The 20,474-nt window shown below is 42.1% G+C and overlaps 1 protein-coding gene across 1 annotated transcript in view; it reads left to right on the top strand.

Moving 5' to 3' along the window:
• LOC118105897 (cGMP-dependent 3',5'-cyclic phosphodiesterase) overlaps positions 1-20,474 on the top strand; it is a 152,032-nt gene that overhangs the window by 25,688 nt on the left and 105,870 nt on the right. The window lies entirely within an intron of this gene.

Genomic DNA, 20,474 nt, shown 5'->3' with positions numbered 1-20,474 from the left:
CAGTGGTCCTGCTCAGCTTCATCTCTATCCACAAGCGTCCAGAAGACATGCACATACACCGACAACTTAAACAATTTAAAACATATACATTTGTTTTTTTATAGTCAAATCTTTAACATCTCTGCAGCTTATAAAAGCAGCATCACTTGTGGCTTGACCATCATGCTTTTTATCCATCCATCCATTATCTATGCTGTGTAACCTTTGAGGGTCATGGGGGGCTGCTGGGGCCAATCCCAGATGCGATTGGGCGAGAGGCGGGGAACACACTGGTCAGGTCGCCCGTCCATCGCAGGGCCGACATACAGAGACAAACGACCGTTCACACTCACATTCACCTAAAGGCAATCTAAAGAGTCTTTAATTAACCTGTGAGCTGCATGTCGGGGGAGGCCGGAGTACCGAGAGAAAACTCCAACACACACGGGGAAGAACCCAGAACCTTCCTGCTTTCAGGTGACAGTGCCAACCACTGCGCCACCAGCATGCTTTATGAACATATCTATATCATATTCTCTCAGTCCATAGATGCTGCAGAGCAACATTTTGCTGTTGTTGAGTCTTTATTTTTTACGTAAGCATCACATGGATCAACATTATGCTAGATCTGGATGTAAACTTTTCTGTGTCCCATGAACTGTGACGTAGCGCATATTGTCTCTGTCGTTTTCCCGGAAACTGGATTTGTGTCCTGAGCAGCTTTGGTGGTGTAATTCTTTCTCTCTGTTTGTTTGTGTGTGAGTCAGAGCAATGTGGTGCACAACACACACACACACACACACACACACACACACACACACACACACGGGTTTAGGTTTTAACCAGGTTTGCTGTGCTTTGTGTGTGTATGACTGTGACTGTGACATACTGTATAATGTGTGTAAGTGTACGCATGTGTGTACACATGCAGGCAATTCTCTCTTATCTGCAGCGTCACACAGGAACTGAACCAACAGAGGACCGGAAGCCTTATCACTCCAAACACCACCATACTGTTTACACAGACAATTAGACCCACACACAGACACACACACACACACACACACACACACACACACACACACACACACACACACACACACACACACACACACACACACACACACACACACACGCATGCACACACACGCACACACACACACACACAAACCTTTACTTTCATCTCTTTAATATTCATTCATTATAATGAAGCAAAATATTTTGTTTACTGTTTGATGTTTACATGTGTTTCTGAGTGTGTGTGTGTGTGCATTGTCAGCACTGTGCGAACAGGCTGATTGATAATAGTTCTGTCTATGTGAGTAGGTCACGCATGTAATTGGTTTAAAGCCAAATCCAACGCGTGAAGACACAATTACAGCTTTGAGCGGGATTACATGTGCGGTGGGTGTAGTTACACACAAACAAATATCTGGTGGGATTAATTTCCCTTTAATTAATTCTTCGAAAAATGCAATCTTTTGACCTATAATGTCTTACAGTAAATGTCCAAAAAACAGCCTTTGTTTACAGACAAAAACAAATCTGAAGTAGTTTGTTTGTATGCAGTTTTTAGCTGGATGTGGTTATGGCTGGATGTGCTCAGTGTCACGTATCGACCTGTGAATGGGACGCCTGTAGCCTGTGGGTGGGACACACCGTGCTGTGTGACTGGGAGACTTTTTCCACTCTGTCCACGTGGCCCGTTCAACAGTGAGCCTGAACTCCTCTAACCTGTCATGCACACGGTCGCCATGACTCTCCAAAGACCCATAAGTTCGAGTTAATGAAGCTCACGCACAACATGCTGGGTTGTAAATGTATGAATGCAGATGTTCAAACTCTCATCCTTAGATTCTCTCGTACGCAGGTGTCGGCAAATGATGGTTTCATTCGGCTCATATGTTTTTGTAATTAGGCTTTCACGGGTAACACAGGGTTCTTCTCTCCCCGTGATTGCTTTGTTATCTCGCAGACAAATTGCTCAGTCATTAACTGTTACTGTGTGTAATTATGGTGGTTCACATATGAGCTGCAGAATGAGGCTGACGGGGGAGCATTAGGTTTCCACAGGGGGTGTATTAAGTATTAAAGATATGTTTACTGTGCAGTTATAAGAAGAATAGTGTGGCTGCTGTTCAGCATCTTGGGTGATGAAGTGTATCACACACAAACCAGATGTCGTTTGCAAAAGTTATACTGTGTGTGTGTGTGTGTGTGAGTGTGTGTGTGCACAGTGACTTAAAAACTATGACTCTACATGAATCACTTGTGAAGTAATGGTTTTGGTAAAACTCATACATTTGAACGCTGTGAGATTTGTGCCACATGCAGATTAATGTAGAGTAAATGTGCAACAGCTGGTGCAAAAAAAGAAAAGATAAAGTATGTCAACTGCAGTTTCTCCATCACATGTCAGTTTCAACTTCACACACGGGTGATTAAAAAACGTAAATCACTACAAATATTAGTGATGCATACGTGAGGCATTCACTTTGTGGCTGCTGCTCACGAGGTAGAGAGTGGTTTAATCCCTGGCTCCTCCGTTCTGCATTCTGAAGTGTCTTTGGGCAAGGGACTGAACCCCAAATTGCCCCTGAAGGCTCTGCAGACAGTGTATGAATGGTGTTATAGAAAAAGCTGTGTGTATAGACACGTTATATGAATGTGTGTGTGTGAATGGGTCAATGTGACTTGTACTGTAAAGTGCTTTGCATGGCCAATGAGACAGAAGAAGCGCTATACATAAATACCATGTACCATTTCATTTCATAAATCTCTGGAATGGGAATCTTGAAAACCCATTAATCTTATCGGCTCCATACTTGGCATGTGTATTGTATAATGGCTCCAGGAAGTGCAGTGATGAATTTGGTGTGAATTGGTGACATTAGATACTTCAAATATTACAAAAATTTGACAGGTGACCAGTGCTCTGTGCAAGTGGCAGCTGGGACTCATCATTGAAAGTGGTGTTGTTGATCACGACAATAGTGTGTTCACTCTTGATTCTCCAGCACATTCTTCTGCACTAGTTCTATTAAATGGAGCTCTGGCTTATATCAAATGTTCATTCCAAGAATCTTCTGCTTTTTATTGATTCTAAGATCACAACACACACACACACACACACACACACACACACACACACACACACACACACACACACACACACACACACACACACACACACACACACACACACACACACACACACAGAGGTAGTGTGAGTTAAAATCAGAGCACTGTGCTAATTCGACCATTATTTGTGTTCGGACGTCCACCTTCATTTATCTGCAGAGAAGTCAGGGGTGTAGGAGCGTGTCAGAGCTGCTGCCTGACGTTTGCAGATGAGCTTTCCCTTATATTCTCTGTTTGCATTAATGTACTGTAAGTCGCTCTGGATAAGAATGTCAGCTAAATAATTAAACAGTAAGTGTACGTGCGGGGAGCGAGGTGGGTGAGGGGGATTAAGGGAGGGGAGCGAGAGGAAACGGGGGACAGGTGGAGAGGGAAGAGAGAGCCATGCAAGCAGAGAAAAGGAAGGAGGGTGAAGTAAAGATAAGGTGAGGGAAAAGAGAGAAAGTTTCTCTGGCTGGAAGAAGAGGAAATTTGGGAGGACTCATTATCAGCCTATGCACGCACTCACGAACACACACATTTACAGGCACATACAAATTTTCGGACAATTTAGCTTCAACACAATCCTCAAATAAAGGCACTTATTTCAATTCGTATCCAGACCTTAATTTCAGAGCAGAGTGACAGTTCGATCATTTCTACCTGTCACTCTCTCTCTCTCTGCATCTTCCTCACCGTGTTTCTCTCTTCTTAGGATGTTAATTGAAAACATATCTGTGCAGGGAGATGTCAGAAGTGGATGCCATCCTCCATTTTTAAAAGATAATAATGTTTCACTTTTACTAAAGGTAACACGTAAATCAACCGCCGTGAATCTAATTTCCTTTTGCGGCTTAAGTCGTACGTCACATAAACTCTTTCATGTGAAAATATGGGAAGAAATGACTCCAGTGATTACTGTGAGCAAATCACTTTCCCTTTCAGGTTCACCTCTGAACACCACATGCAGTTTAAGCTGTGTGTTTATTTCCTGGAGGTTTGCAGCAGCAGCTCTGTGAAGACAGGGTCTGGAGCTCTCGGCCTATAGGCAAACATCACTACGTTTTATTGTAACTCTCCTTGGAGCTCGTGTGCTTATTGAATGTTTCTCCTGCAGCATTCAGTGCCGTCACTAACACAGCTGTTGGCTCCGATCCTGCCAACGTCTCAGTCCTTCATCTTTAGCACAGGATACACAGAGTTTCTGAAATAACGCCAGATAGGAACCATGTTAACGATATGCTGCACACTTCAATGTGTGTTTTTTTGCCTCTTAAGGTGCTTTTTGAATTTCCAGGGAGAGGCACTTCCGCCAAAAAGTACTGGGTGAAGTTACACCTGTGAGTCAAGTGCAGATGGAAACATATTTGTACAACATGTAGGACGGAGCTGTGATGATTTGAACCCGCGCGGTGCGAGGGAGCAGCAGAGACACCTCGTCTTGCCGTCTGAAAAGCTGCACGGTCTCAGATCTGGCAGTCTGATCGGGTGTATGCAAATCAAAGTGAGAGCAGAGCAAAATCCATTGGATGTGACACGTCTCCAAGTGTCACTGTGTTGTCAGGCTACTTCCCAGCGTCATTCAACAGCTGCATGCGTTACACCGACTCTACCTCATGTGTCAGACACATTCTCAATAAATGGCTGCAATGATTTCTTTCAGAGAAATATGTAAAGGTATTCACAGAACAGAATATGCAAACCTGCGTGTATTGCTTAACCTGTAGCATGTGTAACTTTACTTCTTCATCTGATAATTGGCTTTGTGCCTCTTTTCCTCCAGAGTTTCCTCTCCCAGCAGACTGTTTCCTCTTAGTAGTTGTCAGTCGTCCTGTGGGAGAGCAAAGCTTCATATTCTTCACGTGAATCTGACTCCAAATCAAAGAGAAGAGCTTCGGGTTGCAGACAGGAAGCAGCTGAAGTAGTTTCAGTACAAATGCGGTTTATACACAGCTTTGTGATTCATCTCATGTTGGTCAAGTGTTTACTTTTGTCAAACCTGACGATGGAGCTTACAGGTCAGACCTTTAACCTGCAGTGACGAGATTCAGTGGAATACAATATCACCGGTTCAGTGTTAGCAGCATAACATTTTGAATATATAGAGTTTAACAGTTCTTCCCTAAAAACTCTAAAACTATCTCGATGTTGATAACGCTGCTTCACGGTGTCATCAAACTAGGTCTTTTGTTATTTTCTTAATTGAGTTATATATATTGTACGTTTAAACATTCGTATGGATTTATTCATGGACTATTTTAATTGTTGTTTATGATCATTTCTTGTCTATGGATTATTTCAAACATATTTTAATGAGGCCGTGTGAACTGTTTCTTCCAAACCCTTTTTAAATATTGTATTTACTTCAGAAATTGCAGGAACATATTTTTCATAAAACATTTATTTCAGACTTGTTTTTATGATTTATTATGAACATTTTGATTCTGAGCAGAATGTTGCTATCATCCTTCTCTCACACAGTTTTTATCTTGCAAGCAATTACAAATATTGCATGTTGAGCAGTGTTACAGAGAAAAATACAACATTTTGAATTTGCTCCAAAAGCCTTGCGTTGGAGAATCCGTTTCTATTTCCAGTTTATTTCTTTGCATCTTCTTTGATTTCCCCCCCCCCAGCTCAGGGTTTAGTTTGTCTGTGTGTCACGTTTTCCTCCATCTCACCTTGTTTTGTTTCAGACTTGAAAGAACTCCAAGACGATCGAGGAATGAAAAAGTGTAAACAGAGAACAGGCTGAAAGGTGCTATATGCGAAAAAGTTGGAAAAGCGAGAGTTTGTGAAAATAACAACACGAGTGAAAGACGAGGGAAGGGGACTGAAAGAGAGATGGAGGACAGAAACAAACGGGGGGGGGGAGGAAGAGATAGAATGAACGAGATGGGGGAGAAATAGAGAAACGAGAAGAGGGGAAACAGGGAGAATTCAGGAGAGATAGAGTTCTGTTTTCACCAGGAGGAAGAAAAAAAAGAGGATGTTGTATATGACCACGTTACCATGGGGACGGCAGGTTTTTTAGCTCTGCTTTTCTCTGCTCGATCAGTGACTGGGATGAAGATGAATGCATGTGTGTGTGTGTGTGTGTGTGTGTGTGTTCACGGGTGGGCAGTGAGTGTGTTTGTTGTTTTGCCCACGTGTCATTGTGCACGTGTACGACACACAACGACAGAGAGAGAAGTAAAGGCTGACCTTTGTGGCATATTGACGTGTACTGTGAAGTGATATTGTTTGCATCAGTGCACCCTCGTCCTGTGTGCAAGTGTGTGTGTGTGTACATGGGCACAGATCAGGGTAATCATCCTGTCAGTGTAAATATATGTCCGTTGGGCTGATAATGGCAACGCTTCCCATGTGGGCAGAACCGGTGTATGACTGCATATAGACCTGTGGTTGTATGTATTTGTGCATTTATGTGTGGCTGTATTTATCGTTAATGCAGGCATTGTGTGTGTGTGTGTGTGTGTGTGTGTGTGTGTGTGTGTGTGTGTGTGTGTGTGTGTGTGTGTGTGTGTGTGTGTGTGTGTGTAACCGAGGTGCTGGGACTCAGACAAGGGGGCCAGTGGAGAGGGTCACAACACGCAGGAACCAATCATTTTCTAGCAATCCCATCAAGAACTGGAAAAAGTATCTAAGTGGGAACCTTGTTAACAACAGAAAAATAGATTCAATTCTTGTTACGTTTTTAAGGGTGAGAATGAAAAGGAGAGAGTGAGTGAGAGAACGAGAGAGAGAGGTGTGGAGAGGAGGAAGAGTGGAAAAAACGACAGGTGAATATAATTGGAGAGAAAATGATTTCTGATTTCCTCGGCAGCGGTGAGGAGATTGAACAGGGAGCACAGCCGACGAGATAGAATGCCACACACGCACACACACACACACACGCACACGAGGGCACACGAGGGCACACGAGGGCACACACACACACACACACACACACACACACACACACACACACACACACACACACTTATCCACTCTCGCTCTCACACTTTGTTAGTACTTAAATGTTGATGGCAATGGCCTGGCTGGTACTTTAATTGTGGAGCTGAATCACTTCTCTGATCTGTTAATCTGTGCGATGTGCAGGATTGGGAGTGCGACTCTTAGAGTGTAATCTGTTAGACGTCTGGTTACCAGCTGCAATGTAATCTAGTCAAATTCTGGCTGAGGAATATGACAACACGCTGTGAGATGATATAAACACAAGGCAAAATATAAACATAAGGGTTTTTCTATGGCAGGTTTTATGACGTCTGCAGTCTTATATATAAATCGTTGGATTATGCAACAATAGACAAATCTCCGTCTTTATCTATGGATTTTTATCACAATCTTTATCACATGCAGTACAAATACATACAGAGAATAAATAAGTGCCATAGAACTTCAGTTATAATCTAATTGGATAGTCATAACTGAAAAAGAAAACAATATAATAAACATAGGAATACACAACTATGGTTTCCTATAAATATCTATTGGGGTGCACTTCCAGTGTGAACTATTGCCAAAATGCTGACATGTTGGAAAGCTGTGGCTAATGCACTCCTATAAAAACAGTACTTGCCAGTGGCCGCACAGCAACTGTTGTTTTGAGGCAGCAAAGAAGATGATTACTGGGAAAAGTTTTATCTGGATGAAACTAATATACTTAAATCAGATTGGTGCTAGATTTACATCTTCACCAATGACCGAGCCAGTAATTTTGGCTATTGCAACATCTAGTAGTGGTGGATAAGAGTAGACAAGCTCTAAATAAATACAGTCCTTTTACCATTTACAGTCTTCACTACTACTCTTTCTAAGGATACGAATAAAAGCACTGTGGTTCTTAACTTGTAACAACTATGAAAGTTGTTGGAAATTATTTAAGCAGCATATATACTTTTATTGCTTGAGAAATGTTGTTTCCAGAGTTTAGACCAACCGACAGCAGCCTTCATTCATGGACCTGACTCAGACACACACAATCTGCAGCTTTACATCACTGAGGAGAGGCGGCTGGCACTCATACCGTACAATTTGGCACGACAAATCCAGCAACTCTTCACTTTAAATGCAGATAGTGAAATTGGATCTAATACAGAAGCCAACAGCAATACGAAGCATTCAAAAAATGAATCCCTGTAACTGATATTCAGATTATTTCACTCACAACCTCCATGGATTCTGAATAAAAACATTGAGGTAACTTTAGCTACTTTAGCTTCTCTATGCTCATCAATCTATGCTCTTAATTGTTCAATACCAAACATCTTTCTACTGTTTTTACTCTCCCTATATATACATCCTCCATTTTTGTTTATTCAATATTTTCCCTTCATCTAATTTCCAGTCGCCAGATGGCTATGTGAGCGGAACTCTGCTAATCCCTAGAAACACTTGGGTTTTGGTCAGTTCACGTTTGGCTGGTTTAGGACATGAACTCCCATATTTGGGGAAAACAACACGTTTTTTTTTTACACTACCACTTCTTCTTTGTACCTGCCATCTGTGTCCGCTCGGCCTCTCTGTAACTTCCACTTCTCTTTTCTCATCACACAACAAGTTCTGCTTTCTCAATCATAGCAGTTTACAACATAAGTCACATTTAATCAATTATTCCTTTCAAAACACATGGGAAATACTCTTTTTAGACTATTTATTAACATCATCTTACTTTTAATAGGGTTTTTGTAGCCTTTGAGTTAATTAATACAAATTCTGAAGCATATATGTGATTTTTATACATGGCATATATGCATACATGGTCATACTTATACAATTGCCTCCTTATTCCTGTTAATTTAAGCTCTTTAAATCATCTCTCTGCTCAACCTCCATCTCCTCACACTGTTGCTTTCTCGCCTGTGTTCCTCTCTGTGTGTTTGTGGATCCCTTTTTTGTCACTGACATCTCAGCTCTTGGTGACACAGTGTAATAATCTGGTTCGCTGCATGTTTCCTGTTGTAAAAATTGGCTTGTGCTGCCTCTGCCTCCTCATCTACAGCTACTTTCCTTGGCCCTCTCTCTGTGGACTAATTAGATTTTGATAAGTGTGAGGCCTTGTCGGCTGCACGTCCGTTTTTCCTGGGTTTGTTGACACCTTCCGGCCCTAACTCAAACCCAGCAGCACACGGTGTTACAGAGACACATGGGGACGCGTCAGCTGCACAATGGCCTTTTTCTTGTTACCAGCCTCAAGTCCCTGAGGAGTCTCTGCTCAGAGACTGTTGAAACACACACACACACACACGCACACAGTATATACATTATAATCATAAATGCATGCACCCCTAAGTGAAGTTCACACACACATACACACAAAGTTTGTTTTACGCTTGAGTACTTATGTCACAGTTAATCAGAGTCACCTGAGAGAAAATGCCACAGAGATGAACAGAGAGGAGACGGGATCGGAGGGAAAGAAAGACGTGTGAGTGCCAGCGTGTTGCATGTGGCATGCTGTAAATCTGGCCTACTTGGCACTGTAGCCTCTCGATGGATTACACTTCCTTCTTTCTTGTCTTCCTTTTTTCTCTATTCATCCTGCTTTTTGGGCACAGACGCGATTTTTAATTCTTACCCTCTTTAGGCCGAGCGCTTCCCTTTGAAATGGAAACAATAAGCTCATTGGTATTCCTGACAGAGGACGTGTAAGTGTGTGGGGAAGAGAGAGAAAGTGAGAGACAGAAAACATTGTAAGACTTTGAAGGTTGTGTTTGGGTGGTGGAGTGATGTCGTAATTGACGCCGGGCGTTGGAGATGAAGTCGGTGCAGAAGTTGCTCTTCATTTCTGCTCTGCGGTGGCTGCTTTATGATTACTTCACCCTGGAGAGAGATTGTCAGGAAAATTTAAAAAATGGTTTTCTATTTTGGTATTCAGTCTTCATAAAGCAGAGGGAGTGGTGCAGTCGTACCTGACAACAATCCAAATGAGAGCGAGAGCAATAATATACGGCGTGTTCAGGTACACTCGGACTTCTCTCTAATGACGGGCAATCAAGAGAGCAGATCCACCCCTTCCTGTTATTTTTGAGGAAATCCAGAGCACAGACCATGTGGTATTTTTTTTTTCTTTCATGCATAATAAGAAGAAGCTCAGACAAAAGAAATATTTTGCAGCCCACAGCTGTGAGTTGGAGGTGGTCCAGCCGCTCGGTATGCTGAGTGTTGTTTAGGAATTTGTACACTTGGGGGCACTCTGACAGCAGCACTGATTTGTTTGACATTGCAAACTCCCAACAAGAGCACAGGGGAAAAAATGGAGCTGACGGGAGGGGGAGAGGATATCAGAGGAGAGAAAAAGAAATGGTTTAAAGGTGAAAAACTGATTGCGGGAAGGAAGCAAGGAAGGAAGAGGGACAGTGAGGTCAGAGATGAGCAAGGTCAAACGTGTGTGTGACTGAGATCTGTTTATTTAGGTGTGGATGTCGATGTATGCTGTGTGTGTTTGTACATTTGTCATGCATGTTCATGTCTTGACTGATTGCACATGTTGAATGTGTGTGTGTGTGTGTGTGTGTGTGTGTGTGTGTGTGTGTGTGTGTGTGTGTGTGTGTGTGTGTGTGTGTGTGTGTGTGTGTTGCCGTGCCTAATTGTCATTGTGTATTCAGGCCGAGATAATAAGCCTGGGTGTCGACCTGTTGAGTGCGTTTGCGTCACAGCTGTATAGGACTTGCTCCATTTCTGTTGCTCTCCAACGAACCATGTGTCCGCCGTCACTGACTGCTTACATTTCTTTGTTATTACTGTTTACTCCATCTCACCCGGCAGTCCAGTTTTCAGCTGCACAGCCAAGCCACCCATTCACACTGGACCATATCATAACTGAAATAGATACAACATTTTTTAGAGTAAGAAAAACAGATTTTTTTAAATTAGCAATTAAACAGCTAATTATGAACCTGGTTAGTATATAAACTGTCATAAAATTCTGAAAAGGATCCATCACAGTTTCACAAAACAGAAGGTGACATCCACATAATGTTTTTTTGTCCAACAGAAATTCAGTTTACTGTCTTAAAGAAAATATTAATATTTGAACCAAAATATAAAAAGGGTTGCTTGAAAAATGTCAAATGACAAATAAACAATAATAACAAAACAATCAAATCATTTCAAAATAATCAACAAATGGAATTATTTTACTTTTCAGCTCTAAATCAAATAGTATGTTTATATTTCAGTTTTAGGATTTTAGAGCCCAGTTGCAGATAAACACCATGATGGTGCAGTGAAGATAAAGGAACAAAAAGCTGGTATTTATAGTGAGGGGGGGAAATGATGAAAAACAGGAATCATTTTATTACCCTACAAAGCAGATCTGACTTCATATTCTATAACAAAGTCAAAAAATTAGACACTGACTTAATAATATTGTAATTTTTGCCTCTTAACAATACGTTTTTTCTCTTTTTATAATTCTGATCCACCATCTGCATCAAAAGCGTGTGTGCATGTGTGGCTGAATGTGTGTGTGTGTGTGTGTGTGTGTGTGTGTGTGTGTGTGTGTGTAGCTGAGTGTGTGTGTGTGTAATAATTCTGATCCACCATCTGCATCAAAAGCGTGTGTGCATGTGTGGCTGAATGTGTGTGTGTGTGTGTGTGTGTGTGTGTGTGTGTGGTGTGTGTGTGTGTGTGTGTGTGTGTGTGTGTGTGTGTGTGTGTGTGTGTGTGTGTGTGTAGCTGTGTGTGTGTGTGTGTGTGTGTGTGTGTGTGTGTGTCTGTGTGCGGCTGAGCGTGTGCTCGTCAGGGTCAGCACATTCACGGCTTCATTATAGTGAGGAAATTGTGGGTATAAATTGTTCTCTGCTTTTTGCACCTTGGGAAGATGGGGTTCCATAGCAACAAAGTGGAGTCAGTGTAGTTATTTCATGCAAACGCACACATGCACACCCACGCACACACACACACACAAGCTGTCATTGCCATTACCACTTGTAGCATCTATTCAGCCTGTGCCACATCGGCTCCGAGCAGATAGTCTCAGTGCTGCCATGTCCTGATTGGTTAATTTGAGGAGCCAATTAGATCAGAGAAATGAAGAGATAGAGTGCAGATAATAATGTAGCCAGACATTCTCCATCTGATCTATCGGATGTTGCACAGACACACACACATGCAAACATGCAAATGCTACTAATCAAATATGAGTTTGCGTCCTGCAAACACGTAATGATGTCCACCACACAGAGCGCACATCGCAGCGTGGCACCGTCGGACTCTGTCTCCCACACCTCGCTAGTTGGGTAGTTTTTACGAAAAGAAAGAAAGAAAACAGGCGTGGACAAAGAGGGTGGGAGAGCAAGTTTTGTTGGTTTGCTGCAGTCTCCTTTTTTTCCCTCACTGCCCCTGCATGACTTCTCTCCATCTATTATTTTTTACTGTCTCTCCACAGCTGCTGTTGTTGCTGCTGCAGCGTTTCATTTTTTCTCCATTCCCATTCCTGTCCTCTTTCTCCCTCTCTCTCTCGAGGCTGCTCTCCCTTTGTTTTCTGTCTCTCCATCTTTTAACCTTGCTCTAACTTCTACTTCCCTCACCACTGGAGATTTTCCGCAGCACTTACTCGCATTCCCTTTGGTGTGTGTTTTTTTCCCACTCTTTGTAATGCATGTCGGCGTGCTTGTGTTCACGCAACAACAACCGTTTTTTTGTTTAGCCGTGACACTTTTTAGCTGACGCTGACATTACAATTGGCTACGCTGACCGTGATCGACAGGGTCAGGTTTCACCCCTTCAACCTTTAACTTACCATTTGCAGGTTTCTTTCCGCTCAGCTTCCAACTCGCCGTCTCTTTCTTCATCTCATTATCTCCCTTTCACTTCCACCGTCCCCTGGTTTTTATCACCAACTCCGGACGCTGCCCACTGTTTCCCAGCTCACCTCTGACACAACCAAATTCGAAAGGCAGGAAACGTGCGTGTGAGTCTGTGCTCCCTGATCATTGTTGAGTCGCACACCAGGAAGGAAGCAGCTAACAGGGGACAGCAGAAGAGGTTTCCTTTACACATAAACACAGACACAAACACGTCTTGATACACTGAGTTATGCTCATTGTGGGGTTTTGGGAGGTACGACACAAACTCAAGCAGGTCGTGTCCTCGTTACACCCAGCAGATTTAATAAAAAGTAAGGCTTTGCAGTATCTCCAAACATGGACACAGATCCGTACTTGTAACTATACGTCATTGTTATGGTTAATAATTTACCAATGTTTTATAGACCAACTATAATCCATTAGTATGACCAAGGTTCAGGATGCCAGGTTGTGAAAAATACCACCGGCTGTAGTTTTACCTCCTTTGGACTCATTAGGCTCATTGAATCATTCGACCACTTGCTTCACTGAATATCTCTCCGTAAAACCCCTTTATTAAAGACTACGTTGCATTTATAACTGCAGACAATCCGTCAGTAGAAAGTAAGAAACCCATTTAGTGATTTAATTGGCAGTAGGTCTAACGTTCCCCGTTACCCATCAAGTTGTAAATGTCAATAAATCTGGATGCTCTTCTGCCAAGTGGACTGTTGGATTTGGCCTCCTAAATATATGAAGTACCTGTTAAAGAGGATGCAAGTGTTATTCTGGAGCTGAACCAGCCAAAGGGATTTTCTATATATGTATATATATCCTGTATATATGTCTTTTTACTGACCTATAGAGAATTGGTGAATTTGTTTATTATTTCACGATCAATTTCCATCCATTCATTATCTGTACTGCTTGTCCTTTGAGGGACCCGGGGCTTAGTTGTAGCCAATCCTTATTGGGCGAGAGGCAGAGTGCACCCTGGACAGGTCGCCAGCATTGTTTGTCTCTGACACACAGAGACAAACAACCATTCACACCTACAACAATTAACCTAACCCCCAATCTGCATGTCATTGGATTGTGGGAGAAGTTCAAGCACACAGACACAGGGAGAACATGCAAATACCACAAACACACACGACTGGCTAAACAGGAAAATACAAACAAATTCATATGCACAAAATATACAAATAATAAAATAAAAGAAGATAAATAAATCAAGGAATAAAGGCGACCTCACCCACTCCCTGGATGCGGAGTTCCGATCCCTGAAGAACATCACTGTAAAAGAACTTTGATGTTCTACAAAAGTGAATACAAGTATACAATGTCCAGGTACACGTCAGAACTCGAGCACACAAATCAAAGGAGTTGGGAGGCTTCCTCAAAGATGTATTTTTTAGCATTGATTTATGAACTATTTATGTCATTGTTCAAAATGTATGAATCCCTTATGCTGGACAGACTTAAAACACAAACATTCTATACTCATAATAACCTTTGAAACAGAATCCCATTATTGCCTGTAGGGTTTCTAACCATAGTAAACTCAGTGGATCCCACCTCCATGACATTTACCTGCTGCTCTCACTCTCAACATCTGCTGTATTCACGTAAAGGTTGTTGCACACGTTGTACATGGAGCATACAGGAGGGAGAACATGATGTTTAAATTACGCTGTGGAAATCACACGTCTCATTATATTTCCAAGTTGATAGCTTCGTCTGCAGCTTCTTCGTCTGTGGCACCTCTTTTTCGTCCTGAGATATTTGTCTTCTTTTTGAGGTTGTTTTTTTTTCAGTTCGGCCTCCCTTGCGTGTTAGAAACATCATCAGCACACCCACTCGCTCACCGTGGATTCTCCGGACATGTGCCTTCTCACCCCTCTGGATAATTTCAGGAGAATATTGTGCATGTCTGAAAGTGTAAACTAGTGCTGAGTCGTTGTTGCTGCAAATCCACTCGCAGCCCCTGTGCATTAGCAGCCCGGCGACGGGGACACACACAAGGATCAAAGGATCAGCTTCGATCTCCTCAGAAACATATCACAGTGTCGCTGCAGTGGTTATAGGGGTCACTCAAGCCGCGACGCTCTGATCAAAGAACAGAGCCAGCAGAGCATGTGCCCACTTTGCTGCTGGCTCGTCCTCTTTTGCCAGGTCTCATGTACAAAAACAGATCATCTCCCTCAAAGCTCCCCTGCAGTTTTATCCTCAGCACTTCACTTGCTAGGCAAATTAACACCCTCACAGATCCACTCTGTGTTTGGTAACCTGAACCTTCCCTTTGAGTGTTTAAACACTTACTTTTACAGCAAAGCAGCTTTTCAATCAGTGCACTCAGAGTTTTAAAAAAGCAAATGGATTTCAGACAAGCTGCATAGCAAATCCTTCATCGGGTCAAATTAACCTGCTGTTTCCTTCAACCTGCAATGGGAAATTGAAGTCCTGTGTAAGTGCATGTCTCCCATAAACCACACAAATGCAGAAAAATACAGTTTGAGGTAATGGTGAATAACACACACACGTTTGTAACGCTGTCTTAGTGAGGACACTCATTGGCATAATGCATTCCCTAGCCCCTTACCATAACCATAACCTAATTCTAACCCTAACCCTAAAACCAAGTCTAACCCCCCAAACAGTCCATTAAAGGGGGGGTCACAAAGTGAGGACCGGCCAAAATGTTCTCACTTTCCCAAAATGTCCTCACTCCGTAGGTTTGGGACTCAAAATTGTCCTCACAAAGATATCGGTACAAGAGCACACACACACACGCACCCACACACACACACACACACACACACACACACACACACACACACACACACACACACACACACACACACACACACACACACAGGCGCGTAGTGCTATTGTATTGCTCAGCTGGTGGGATTTCTAAAACAGCAGTGGGCTGTACAGAGATTTCTATAGAGCAGTAAGGTCTCCTCTCCTCTTTTTCACTTCCCTCATCCTCTCATCCGCCCCTTCTCCCTCCTCGATGCTGCTTAGATGGACTATAGTTAGCAGACAGTGTGTGTTGGTATGGAAACTAGCTTATAAACTGTTCAGGTTGCCAACGTCCTAACTCACATAGCAACCACCAACCAGCCTCTCAAAGTGTTGACGCGAAGCAGCTTTGTGATTTCTGATGAACAGAAGACGTATATTGCATTTATTCATTTTTACGTAAATGAATATGCTGCTGGTCATGACGCAATGTATAGATGCTTTAGGAGTGGTTTATGTAGGAGGAGGAGTTTTTGCAGAAGGAGACATATTGACTCTTTCAATGAAATGACTCCCACGCACCCGTGTTCATATTTGGTGGTGCACGTGGAATTGAAGCACAATTGGAGGTGCTCGGAAAAAATTATGAGTCATCTGCAGACCTTGGCTTGCAAAAAATCATTTGATAAACTGGCTCTGAAATCTAAAAGATAAAATATATACAGACCACACAAGAATAAAAGCCTCCACATGGGTGTGCAACACATTTGCCGCAGTGGGGTCAAAACAGTAAACCTATTTTTCCCTCAGAAATACCTTCATCTTTTCAATGCAGTGTGCAACAACAAATCTTACGAGTAACGTGGAGATGTTTTTTGACCACAAGGTGAAATAAGTAATTATTTTTGGCTTGTTGTGCACACAGTCTGTTTTAATCCGCATCCCGTTGGCAGTCGTACTGGGTAGAGTCAGGTTAACAAACACATTGCACTGTTGAAATAGGTTATCAATGCAAACAGCATGGCCCGCTGTTAAGTGTGTGTGTGTGTGTGTGAGTGTGTGTGTGTGTGTGTGTGTGTGTGTGTGTGTGTGTGTGTGTGTGTGTGTGTATGGTTGCGATTGCGTATGTCTGCGTGACTTTCCAAGGCAGGGTGTGTCATTGTCACTTTCCTGCTGTTGTTTTACTGCTCATGTTGTTTAAGGAAATTAGTTATGAGCAACAATAAGGTGATGTAATATTCACACGTACGCACACACACACGGACACAAACTTTTCTCTAAGCCATTCGTCACACTCCATGTGCTCACCACTTTATCCACAGCACTCCACAGTTGTGTGAGTCGTACATTTTTCAGCATTAATGGCTGCAGTAGGACTCGCATCACTAACCTTGGTTTATCCAGCTGCACGTCTACCTATAGATTTACTGTTCACACTTACAGTCTGATTAAATAACAGAGCAGGGCCCTTCCATAACTGTGCAGTATTACACTGTCAGGTAGGTCGATTATTATACCATTAATTACATAAAACTTTATTTAATAATAAAGTACATTTACAAAACTTTATCACACTTTATTGTCTTTAAAACCTGCGAGCTCGCAAAAGAGCATGGGCGCTTATCCGCTGCTATAAAAATATTTGTTATTAGAGTGTAAATATTCGAACCTGGTCAGGCTGGGTTCGTAAAACAGTTTAGAAAAACTATTCCAGGTTCGGTCACGTCGGCTTTATACTTTATACTTTTTTTACACTGCTCGCTCCTGTAATATGTAATACTTGATGATACTTATTTTTGATGATTGTTTATTGATCTAGGTTTTTTTCAAAGTATTATTCAGTTACTTAAATAGGTAATGATACATTTTCTGCTGATCATTTAATTGATTGACTGGCTGTTTAAGCATCAGTACTATGTGCCAATGTAGACGAAAGAAAGTAAATTATCAATAACGCACATTACACCAAGAGTTTTTACATGTTCACCTCAACAGAAATGAGTGTTGATCGATACGATTCAGCCTCAGTGGTTCAGATTAATGTGCGGTGCTGGTTTGATGATTTAGGATTCACGCTGAGAGCGTCTTCAAACTTTCAGCAGAGTATTTTATCCTCGTCTTCAATCCAACAATCCCCCTGTAAATAATATGACCATCTACCGAGTCTGTCTTTCTTCTTTGGCTCTTCACACAGCGGAAGCATTTCCCCAAATGCACATTGCTCATCAAGCCGACCACATTTGCGAAGCGGTCACCTCCAGACAGCAGCTGCCATGGAGCTACAGTGGCAGAGGCTCTAAAATGAAATCCTCTCAACACTTGATGTGTTCATGGCACATCATGGAGGATCGTTTTTTCAGAGAATGCTGATCGTTGGTTTTCAGCAAAATAAACAGTTATCGATCACGACCAGCCTTTAATCAGTGTGTGGTCACATGTAGTGAAACCTTTTTGAAACTACACCCTGCATTGAGGATTTTAAGAAAACAGTTAAATGAGAAGCTGGTACATACACGACACTAAAACTTATTTATCTTACAACAGTGTTATCATCTTCTACCTTATCTCTGTTGTTATTTATTTTTTTCTAATACATTTACATCGGCTCAGTCAGATCAGCAGGGAGAAATCTGGTTGTGTGGGGGGATGAGAATAGGCTCCGTTCAATTGACACCAATGTGTGTGTGTATGTGTGTGTGCGTGTGTGTGTGAGAGTGAGCAACCAGCAGGATGCCATTAATATAGCTCCCCCATTATGTAGATTAGCCTTATTCCCCTGAGTGCTCCTTCACCATTTAGAGCTTTAAATCACTCTTCTGCTTTATTGGAGTCAGGACAATCACATGCATGTTCGGTGCAGCGCACGCACACACGCACCCACGCACGCACACACGCACACACACACACACACACACACACACGCACACACACACACACACACACTCACACCATATATATATATATATATATGGCTGGGATAGTGTATATATATATGATGTATACTTTAACACATACACACACACACACACAAGATTACTGGCTTTATCGTCATCAGATTTTGCAGTGAGTGAGTGTGTGTCCTTGTGTATGTGTTTGTATGCACGTGCATGAATGTGAATGAGCAACTGAGTGAGTTAGTGATCACAAGGTAGATTTGAGCTGCAACAACAGTGGCTGTTTTAATCACAAACTCTGGATCAATACTCTTTTCAGCTGAACAACAGTGCAGTCATGCTCAGAAGTTTGTGTGTGTGTGTGTGTGTGTGTGTGTGTGTGTGTGTGTGTGTGTGTGTGTGTGTGTGTGTGTGTGTGTGTGTGTGTGTGTGTGTGTGTGTGTGTGTGTGTGTGTGTGTTTGTTCAAAAGGTAATCTAGATCACAGAGTCCACAGCAGATGAGGAGAGAGTCTTTGAGGAGCAGCAGCTTTGAACTAACCTATTTTCAGGTGTGTGTTTGTGCTGTGGCTTGTGGGTTTTTTCCTGAGTACAGTGTGTGTGTGTTTGTCTGTATATGTGTCATATGTGTTCATATGACACAGAACAGAATTGATAATATATTTAACTGTGTGCAGTGCTGATGACCTCTGTATCTTGTTATTGATCAATGCTGGTAAGTAAAGTGTGAGTTTCTCTCGTACCAGAGAAACCTCTCAGCACATTCATAAAACAGGCAGCCTCTGGGTTAACTGGAATATTGCAGCACATTGTAGCAGAGCACTCACCTCCACCTGACTCCATGAACCGAGGATCAACCTCTGTCAAGCTGCAATGTGCCGTCAACCTCTTCTTACCTCTGAATAGAAACCTAGAGAAACATGTCTCGCTGTGATCAGCACTACTGCGCCTTACGCATAAATGCAAGACTCTTGCTGAATAAACCTGACAGTGGAGTACAGTATATATTTTCATTCAACATCCTTAATTAAGACCCTCGTTATGTGTGATTTCGTATGAGAGCTTATAGTTTTTGGATTTTCTGAACGCCATCATTTATTTCAGGCAATTTCAGGATCCAGTGAGCATGTCACAACAAGCACTCGGGTTTTGATTGTTTTCCCAAACAATTAACAGTATCGTTTCTCAGTCTGACCAATTTTCAGCATTTGAACCGGAGCGGCCCTCTTCATTTGAATTAAAGGAGCTGCTCATGTCAGCCGCTTGAATTACAACACAATTGAATTCAGTCAATAACTTTTTTCTTTGTGATCTGCATAAAAATATAGCAACTATTTTGGAACTTAACTTCAAGAACTCATAAACAAGAATATCCCTCAAGAATGTTTCTGCTTAAGAAATATTTTCTTCTGTGAGGACGTGACATTATGTGTGTGTGTAAGTGTGCAGCTGCTGGCGATCTTGTTTTTAGTAAATGACTCTGAGGTTCGCTGTCACATTGATGGACTACATCAGACGCTTTGATGCAACCTGTTGTGCGGCTTCGTGCTAAATGTTCCGTCACCAAGCAATGTCACCTCAGAGAGTCAGCTGTCACATGACTCCATGCAGCAGCTTGAGGCTGCTGTGATGAATCTGCCACTTGATTAAATGTATAGAGCTGTGACGGAAGAGATAAATCTTTTAAATCTTTGATGTGCTATGTGTTGGGATGGTCGTACGGCTTCATTAGGTCTTAACCAGCTGCTGGTTTGCAGGACGGGTTTTACAGGATCTCAGAAATGAGTAAATTGAACCAAAATGTGTGGACAAAAAAAGATTACAAAAATTTCATTTGCATGGCAACGACTCAAAGTGTACCACCCTTATGTATTTTTTAAAACACATTTTTGACACATATTTTTCCAAACAGATAATTGTTTTGCCTTTCTTCACGGTACA

Source organism: Hippoglossus stenolepis, chromosome 4, assembly GCF_022539355.2.
Source record: "Hippoglossus stenolepis isolate QCI-W04-F060 chromosome 4, HSTE1.2, whole genome shotgun sequence".
In the NCBI taxonomy this organism is placed as follows: domain Eukaryota; kingdom Metazoa; phylum Chordata; class Actinopteri; order Pleuronectiformes; family Pleuronectidae; genus Hippoglossus; species Hippoglossus stenolepis.
Note: the sequence above shows the minus strand (reverse complement) of the source record. Positions and strands in the feature narration are given on the sequence as shown.